This window comes from Triturus cristatus, chromosome 8, assembly GCF_964204655.1.
Source record: "Triturus cristatus chromosome 8, aTriCri1.1, whole genome shotgun sequence".
Classification (NCBI taxonomy): Eukaryota; Metazoa; Chordata; class Amphibia; order Caudata; family Salamandridae; genus Triturus; species Triturus cristatus.
This window is the reverse complement of record NC_140591.1, coordinates 54,658,590-54,668,615: the sequence shown is the minus strand read 5'-3', so window position 1 is coordinate 54,668,615 and position 10,026 is coordinate 54,658,590. Positions and strand designations below refer to the sequence as shown.

The following is a 10,026-nucleotide window of genomic DNA, read 5'->3' as shown; positions in this document are numbered from 1 at the left end:
AGACTGAAGATCTAAAGGTCCCTGGTTCAATCCCGGGTTTAGGCACATTTTGAACTTCTGCTTTGCATGCCACAAATGCTATTTGGAGTCAACTCATATTGACGTTGTTTATAATGATCAAAACCTTTTATCAAGCTGATCGATAAGACAACCATTTCAACATATTTTTTACATTCTGTCTTTCTGTCAAACTTGCTTCCACCTCTCTTGTATTCAACTTTACCTGCTTTATTTGCCAATTCTTCCTTTAATTGAAAGTAAAGCTTTGCCTGCATCAGCCTCGAGTTCCCCTTATACAAAACTGTTAGTAGTCAGATGACCTAGTTTGCCTACCCTCGCCATATAGGTCTGTGTGTCTGAGTATAAGTCCATTCATAGTTTACAAACATCTTCTAACTAACTTGGCTCCTAAAAAGGAAATTCACCCATCAGACCAATTTAGCTGCTGAATAATATTGGACAATTTAACACATAACTGCACATGCAGATAGAATGACCAGGGTCTGCATTTATCTTTAACAATTATCAAAAATACAACAGAAAGCCAAAATGGCCAGCTGGATGAAATAGCTCAGTCGGGAGAGTATTAGATTGAAAATCTAAAAGTCCCTTGTTCAATGCTGGGTTTCGGAAAAGTCTGAGAGGTTTCTTGCTTCTCACAAAGTATTTCTTGGTATCAGCTCAAGTTTTTCTTTCTTTATTTATCTAAATATTTGATCAACTGATCGACAACATGATCAATTCAACATAGAATTGTCTTTCTGTCCTCCTACTAAATTTGCTTCCACCTCTCTTGCATTCAGCTTCGACTACAAATGTTTCCTATTTTATGCTTTTTTGTAAAGTAAACTCTTGTCTGCATCAGCTTCCACTTCTCCTTGAACACAGATTTCAGTATTCAGATGACATAGCTTACCTACTCAGGCCAAATACCTCTGTGTAATATGGTGCTAGTCCATTCAGAGTAAAAAAAAAAGCTACCTAACCTGGATCCGAAAAATGCTATTTACCTATTGCACCCGTTAACTGATGAATGATACAGGACATCTTAAAACATAGCTCTAGCATGAGGATGAGCATCTATTTTCTTGGGAAGTTTAAAAGAAAGGATGAATACCCAAACTACCAGCAGGCTGAAATAGCTCAGTTGGGAGAGCGTTAGAGTGAAGATCTAAAGGTCCCTGGTTCAATCCCGGGTTTCGGCACAATTTCAACTTCTGCATTTCATGTCACAAAAGCTGTTTGGAGTTAAATCAAAGCTCTTCTTTATCAAAACCTTTCATCAATCTGATCAACAACACAATCAATTCAACATATTATTTACTTTCTGTCTTCCTTTCAAACTTGCTTCCACCTCTCTTGTATTCAACTATGCCTCATTTATTTGCAACTTCTTGCTTTATTTTAAAGTAAAGCTTTGCCTGCATCAGCCTCCAATTCCCCTTATACAAAACTGTCAGTAGTCAGATGACATAGCTTGTACACCCTGGCCATATAGGTCTGTGTTTCAGAGTATAAGTCAATTCAGAGTTTAGAAAAAAAATTCTACCTACCTTGTCCCCTAAAAAGGATATTCACACATCAGACCAAGTTACCTGCTGAATGATACTGGACACTTTAACACATAACTATAAACGAAAATAGAATGACCAGGTTCTGTATGTATCGTCTACAATTATTAATAATACATCAGGAGGCCACAGGGACTTGTTGGCTGAAATATCTCAGTTGGGAGATCGTTAGACTGAAGAGCTTAAGGTACCTGATTCAATCCTGACTTTCAGCACAGTGCGAGGGGATCCTACATTCTTGCAAAATATTTCTTGAAATCAGCTCTGGTTTTTTTTACTTTATTTCTCAAAATATTTTATCAACTGATCAACAACATGATAACTTCAACAAAAAGTTGTCTTTCTGTCCTCCTTCTAAACTTGCTTCCACCTCTCTTGCCATCAGCTTTGATGACGAATTTATCCCATTTCATACTTTTTTCAAAGTAAACTCTTGTCTGCATCAGCTTTCACTTCTCCTTGAACAAAGTTGTCAGTATTGAGATGACATAGCTTACCTACTCAGGCGACATACGTCTGTGTAATACAGTGCTGGTCCACTCAGAGTTTTAAAAGAAAAACGACCTAACATTTATCCCAAAAACGCTACTCACCCATTTCACCAGTTAGCTGCTGAACAATGCAGGACACATTAAAACACAGCTCTAACCTCAGATTGAAAATCCAGGTTCTGCATCTCTGTTCTGGGATTGTTCAAAAAAAGAGGCTGAATACTATAGCTGCTGGCAGGCCGAAATAGCTCAGTTGGGAGAGCGTTAGACTGAAGATCTAAAGATCCCGGGTTTCGGCACATTTTGAACTTCTGCTTTGCATGCCACAAAGACTATTTTGAGTCAACTCATATTGACTTTGTTTATAATGATCAAAACCTTTTATCAAGATAATCGACAATACAATTAATTCAACATATTATTTACTTTCTGTCTTTCTTTCAAACTTGCTTCCACCTCTCTTGTATTCAACTTTGCCTCCTTTATTTCCCAATTGTTCCTTTAATTGAAAGTAAAGCTTTGCCTGCATCAGCCTCGAGTTCCCCTTATACAAAACTGTTAGTAGTCAGATGACCTAGCTTGCCGACCCTCGCCATATAGGTCTGTGTTTCTGAGTATAAGTCCATTCATAGTTTACAAACATCATCTAACTAACTTGGCTCCTAAAAAGGAAATTCACCCATCAGACCAATTTAGCTACTGAATAATACTGGACAATTTAACACATAACTGCACATGCAGATAGAGTGACCAGGTTCTGCATTTATCTTTAACAATTATAAACAATACAACAGAAAGCCAAAATTGCCAGCTGGATGAAATAGCTCAGTTGGGAGAGCAGTAGACTGAAGATCTAAAGGTCCCTGGTTCAATCCCGGGTTTAGGCACATTTTGAACTTCTGCTTTGCATGCCACAAATGCTATTTGGAGTCAACTCATATTGACGTTGTTTATAATGATCAAAACCTTTTATCAAGCTGATCGATAAGACAACCATTTCAACATATTTTTTACATTCTGTCTTTCTGTCAAACTTGCTTCCACCTCTCTTGTATTCAACTTTACCTGCTTTATTTGCCAATTCTTCCTTTAATTGAAAGTAAAGCTTTGCCTGCATCAGCCTCGAGTTCCCCTTATACAAAACTGTTAGTAGTCAGATGACCTAGTTTGCCTACCCTCGCCATATAGGTCTGTGTGTCTGAGTATAAGTCCATTCATAGTTTACAAACATCTTCTAACTAACTTGGCTCCTAAAAAGGAAATTCACCCATCAGACCAATTTAGCTGCTGAATAATATTGGACAATTTAACACATAACTGCACATGCAGATAGAATGACCAGGGTCTGCATTTATCTTTAACAATTATCAAAAATACAACAGAAAGCCAAAATGGCCAGCTGGATGAAATAGCTCAGTCGGGAGAGTGTTAGATTGAAAATCTAAAAGTCCCTTGTTCAATGCTGGGTTTCGGAAAAGTCTGAGAGGTTTCTTGCTTCTCACAAAGTATTTCTTGGTATCAGCTCAAGTTTTTCTTTCTTTATTTATCAAAATATTTGATCAACTGATCGACAACATGATCAATTCAACATAGAATTGTCTTTCTGTCCTCCTACTAAATTTGCTTCCACCTCTCTTGCATTCAGCTTCGCCTATAAATGTTTCCTATTTCATGCTTTTTTGTAAAGTAAACTCTTGTCTGCATCAGCTTCCACTTCTCCTTGAACACAGATTTCAGTATTCAGATGACATAGCTTACCTACTCAGGCCAAATACCTCTGTGTAATATGGTGCTAGTCCATTCAGAGTAAAAAAAAAAGCTACCTAACCTGGATCCGAAAAATGCTATTTACCTATTGCACCCGTTAACTGATGAATGATACAGGACATCTTAAAACATAGCTCTAGCATGAGGTTGAGCATCTATTTTCTTGGGAAGTTTAAAAGAAAGGATGAAGACCCAAACTACCAGCAGGCTGAAATAGCTCAGTTGGGAGAGCGTTAGACTAAAGGTCCCTGGTTCAATCCCGGGTTTCGGCACAATTTCAACTTCTGCTTTTCATGTCACAAAAGCTGTTTGTGTTGTTGATGAGATTGATAAAAGGTTTTGATAAAGAAGAGCGTTGATTTAACTCCAATCAATTCAACATATTATTTACTTTCTGTCTTCCTTTCAAACTTGCTTCCACCTCTCTTGTATTCAACTATGCCTCATTTATTTTAAACTTCTTGCTTTATTTTAAAGTAAAGCTTTGCCTGCATCAGCCTCCAATTCCCCTTATACAAAACTGTCAGTAGTCAGATGACATAGCTTGTACACCCTGGCCATATAGGTCTGTGTTTCAGAGTATAAGTCAATTCAGAGTTTAGAAAAAAAAATTCTACCTACCTTGTCCCCTAAAAAGGATATTCACTCATCAGACCAAGTTACCTGCTGAATGATACTGGACACTTTAACACATAACTATAAACGAAAATAGAATGACCAGGTTCTGTATGTATCGTCTACAATTATTAATAATACATCAGGAGGCCACAGGGACTTGTTGGCTGAAATATCTCAGTTGGGAGATCGTTAGACTGAAGAGCTTAAGGTACCTGATTCAATCCTGACTTTCAGCACAGTGCGAGGGGATCCTACATTCTTGCAAAATATTTCTTGAAATCAGCTCTAGTTTTTTTTTCTTTATTTCTCAAAATATTTTATCAACTGATCAACAACATGATAACTTCAACAAAAAGTTGTCTTTCTGTCCTCCTTCTAAACTTGCTTCCACCTCTCTTGCCATCAACTTTGATGACGAATTTATCCCATTTTATACTTTTTTCAAAGTAAACTCTTGTCTGCATCAGCTTTCACTTCTCCTTGAACAAAGTTGTCAGTATTGAGATGACATAGCTTACCTACTCAGGCGACATACGTCTGTGTAATACAGTGCTGGTCCACTGAGAGTTTTAAAAGAAAAACGACCTAACATTTATCCCAAAAACGCTACTCACCCATTTCACCAGTTAGCTGCTGAACAATGCAGGACACATTAAAACACAGCTCTAACCTCAGATTGAAAATCCAGGTTCTGCATCTCTGTTCTGGGATTGTTCAAAAAATGAGGCTGAATACTATAGCTGCTGGCAGGCCGAAATAGCTCAGTTGGGAGAGTGTTAGACTGAAGATCTGAAGGTCCCTGGTTCGATCCCGGGTTTCGGCACATTTTGAACTTCTGCTTTGCATGCCACAAAGACTATTTTGAGTCAACTCATATTGACTTTGTTTAAAATGATCAAAACCTTTTATCAAGATAATCGACAATACAATTAATTCAACATATTATTTACTTTCTGTCTTTCTTTCAAACTTGCTTCCACCTCTCTTGTATTCAACTTTGCCTCCTTTATTTCCCAATTCTTCCTTTAATTGAAAGTAAAGCTTTGCCTGCATCAGCCTCCAGTTCCCCTTATACAAAACTGTTAGTAGTCAGATGACCTAGCTTGCCGACCCTCGCCATATAGGTCTGTGTTTCTGAGTATAAGTCCATTCATAGTTTACAAACATCATCTAACTAACTTGGCTCCTAAAAAGGAAATTCACCCATCAGACCAATTTAGCTACTGAATAATACTGGACAATTTAACACATAACTGCACATGCAGATAGAGTGACCAGGTTCTGCATTTATCTTTAACAATTATAAAAAATACAACAGAAAGCCAAAATTACCAGCTGGATGAAATAGCTCAGTTGGGAGAACAGTAGACTGAAGATCTAAAGGTCCCTGGTTCAATCCCGGGTTTAGGCACATTTTGAACTTCTGCTTTGCATGCCACAAATGCTATTTGGAGTCAACTCATATTGACGTTGTTTATAATGATCAAAACCTTTTATCAAGCTGATCGAAAAGACAACCATTTCAACATATTTTTTACATTCTGTCTTTCTGTCAAACTTGCTTCCACCTCTCTTGTATTCAACTTTACCTGCTTTATTTCCCAATTCTTCCTTTAATTGAAAGTAAAGCTTTGCCTGCATCAGCCTCCAGTTCCCCTTATACAAAACTGTTAGTAGTCAGATGACCTAGCTTGCCGACCCTCGCCATATAGGTCTGTGTTTCTGAGTATAAGTCCATTCATAGTTTACAAACATCATCTAACTAACTTGGCTCCTAAAAAGGAAATTCACCCATCAGACCAATTTAGCTACTGAATAATACTGGACAATTTAACACATAACTGCACATGCAGATAGAGTGACCAGGTTCTGCATTTATCTTTAACAATTATAAAAAATACAACAGAAAGCCAAAATTGACAGCTGGATGAAATAGCTCAGTTGGGAGAGCAGTAGACTGAAGATCTAAAGGTCCCTGGTTCAATCCCGGGTTTAGGCACATTTTGAACTTCTGCTTTGCATGCCACAAATGCTATTTGGAGTCAACTCATATTGACGTTGTTTATAATGATCAAAACCTTTTATCAAGCTGATCGATAAGACAACCATTTCAACATATTTTTTACATTCTGTCTTTCTGTCAAACTTGCTTCCACCTCTCTTGTATTCAACTTTACCTGCTTTATTTGCCAATTCTTCCTTTAATTGAAAGTAAAGCTTTGCCTGCATCAGCCTCGAGTTCCCCTTATACAAAACTGTTAGTAGTCAGATGACCTAGTTTGCCTACCCTCGCCATATAGGTCTGTGTGTCTGAGTATAAGTCCATTCATAGTTTACAAACATCTTCTAACTAACTTGGCTCCTAAAAAGGAAATTCACCCATCAGACCAATTTAGCTGCTGAATAATATTGGACAATTTAACACATAACTGCACATGCAGATAGAATGACCAGGGTCTGCATTTATCTTTAACAATTATCAAAAATACAACAGAAAGCCAAAATGGCCAGCTGGATGAAATAGCTCAGTTGGGAGAGTGTTAGATTGAAAATCTAAAAGTCCCTTGTTCAATGCTGGGTTTCGGAAAAGTCTGAGAGGGTTCTTGCTTCTCACGAAATATTTCTTGGTATCAGCTCAAGTTTTTCTTTCTTTATTTATCAAAATATTTGATCAACTGATCGACAACATGATCAATTCAACATAGAATTGTCTTTCTGTCCTCCTTCTAAATTTGCTTCCACCTCTCTTGCATTCAGCTTCGACTACAAATGTTTCCTATTTCATGCTTTTTTGTAAAGTAAACTCTTGTCTGCATCAGCTTCCACTTCTCCTTGAACACAGATTTCAGTATTCAGATGACATAGCTTACCTACTCAGGCCAAATACCTCTGTGTAATATGGTGCTAGTCCATTCAGAGTAAAAAAAAAAGCTACCTAACCTGGATCCGAAAAATGCTATTTACCTATTGCACCCGTTAACTGATGAATGATACAGGACATCTTAAAACATAGCTCTAGCATGAGGTTGAGCATCTATTTTCTTGGGAAGTTTAAAAGAAAGGATGAAGACCCAAACTACCAGCAGGCTGAAATAGCTCAGTTGGGAGAGCGTTAGACTGAAGATCTAAAGGTCCCTGGTTCAATCCTGGGTTTTGGCACAATTTCAACTTCTGCTTTTCATGTCACAAAAGCTGTTTGGAGTTAAATCAACGCTCTTCTTTATCAAAACCTTTTATCAATCTGATCAACAACACAATCAATTCAACATATTATTTACTTTCTGTCTTCCTTTCAAAGTTGCTTCCACCTCTCTTGTATTCAACTATGCCTCATTTATTTGAAACTTCTTGCTTTATTTTAAAGTAAAGCTTTGCCTGCATCAGCCTCCAATTCCCCTTATACAACACTGTCAGTAGTCAGATGACATAGCTTGTACACCCTGGCCATATAGGTCTGTGTTTCAGAGTATAAGTCAATTCAGAGTTTAGAAAAAAAAATTCTACCTACATTGTCCCCTAAAAAGGATATTCACTCATCAGACCAAGTTACCTGCTGAATGATACTGGACACTTTAACACATAACTATAAACGAAAATAGAATGACCAGGTTCTGTATGTATCGTCTACAATTATTAATAATACATCAGGAGGCCACAGGGACTTGTTGGCTGAAATATCTCAGTTGGGAGATCGTTAGACTGAAGAGCTTAAGGTACCTGATTCAATCCTGACTTTCAGCACAGTGCGAGGGGATCCTACATTCTTGCAAAATATTTCTTGAAATCAGCTCTAGTTTTTTTTTCTTTATTTCTCAAAATATTTTATCAACTGATCAACAACATGATAACTTCAACAAAAAGTTGTCTTTCTGTCCTCCTTCTAAACTTGCTTCCACCTCTCTTGCCATCAGCTTTGATGACGAATTTATCCCATTTTATACTTTTTTCAAAGTAAACTCTTGTCTGCATCAGCTTTCACTTCTCCTTGAACAAAGTTGTCAGTATTGAGATGACATAGCTTACCTACTCAGGCGACATACGTCTGTGTAATACAGTGCTGGTCCACTTAGAGTTTTAAAAGAAAAACGACCTAACATTTATCCCAAAAACGCTACTCACCCATTTCACCAGTTAGCTGCTGAACAATGCAGGACACATTAAAACACAGCTCTAACCTCAGATTGAAAATCCAGGTTCTGCATCTCTGTTCTGGGATTGTTCAAAAAAAGAGGCTGAATATTATAGCTGCTGGCAGGCCGAAATAGCTCAGTTGGGAGAGTGTTAGACTGAAGATCTAAAGGTCCCTGGTTCGATCCCGGGTTTCGGCACATTTTGAACTTCTGCTTTGCATGCCACAAAGACTATTTTGAGTCAACTCATATTGACTTTGTTTATAATGATCAAAACCTTTTATCAAGATAATCGACAACACAATTAATTCAACATATTATTTACTTTCTGTCTTTCTTTCAAACTTGCTTCCACCTCTCTTGTATTCAACTTTGCCTCCTTTATTTCCCAATTCTTCCTTTAATTGAAAGTAAAGCTTTGCCTGCATCAGCCTCCAGTTCCCCTTATACAAAACTGTTAGTAGTCAGATGACCTAGCTTGCCGACCCTCGCCATTTAGGTCTGTGTTTCTGAGTATAAGTCCATTCATAGTTTACAAACATCATCTAACTAACTTGGCTCCTAAAAAGGAAATTCACCCATCAGACCAATTTAGCTACTGAATAATACTGGACAATTTAACACATAACTGCACATGCAGATAGAGTGACCAGGTTCTGCATTTATCTTTAACAATTATAAAAAAAACAACAGAAAGCCAAAATTGCCAGCTGGATGAAATAGCTCAGTTGGGAGAGCAGTAGACTGAAGATCTAAAGGTCCCTGGTTCAATCCCGGGTTTAGGCACATTTTGAACTTCTGCTTTGCATGCCACAAATGCTATTTGGAGTCAACTCATATTGACGTTGTTTATAATGATCAAAACCTTTTATCAAGCTGATCGATAAGACAACCATTTCAACATATTTTTTACATTCTGTCTTTCTGTCAAACTTGCTTCCACCTCTCTTGTATTCAACTTTACCTGCTTTATTTGCCAATTCTTCCTTTAATTGAAAGTAAAGCTTTGCCTGCATCAGCCTCGAGTTCCCCTTATACAAAACTGTTAGTAGTCAGATGACCTAGTTTGCCTACCCTCGCCATATAGGTCTGTGTGTCTGAGTATAAGTCCATTCATAGTTTACAAACATCTTCTAACTAACTTGGCTCCTAAAAAGGAAATTCACCCATCAGACCAATTTAGCTGCTGAATAATATTGGACAATTTAACACATAACTGCACATGCAGATAGAATGACCAGGGTCTGCATTTATCTTTAACAATTATCAAAAATACAACAGAAAGCCAAAATGGCCAGCTGGATGAAATAGCTCAGTCGGGAGAGTGTTAGATTGAAAATCTAAAAGTCCCTTGTTCAATGCTGGGTTTCGGAAAAGTCTGAGAGGTTTCTTGCTTCTCACAAAGTATTTCTTGGTATCAGCTCAAGTTTTTCTTTCTTTATTTATCAA

General features: G+C 37.5%; 1 non-coding gene across 1 annotated transcript; it reads left to right on the top strand.

Annotated features, from left to right (window-relative positions):
• The first annotated feature begins 8,702 nt into the window (after positions 1-8,702).
• TRNAF-GAA (transfer RNA phenylalanine (anticodon GAA)) lies at positions 8,703-8,775 on the top strand. The gene has a single exon. It is a non-coding gene; the product is annotated as a tRNA-Phe (tRNA).
• The last annotated feature ends 1,251 nt before the right edge of the window (positions 8,776-10,026 follow it).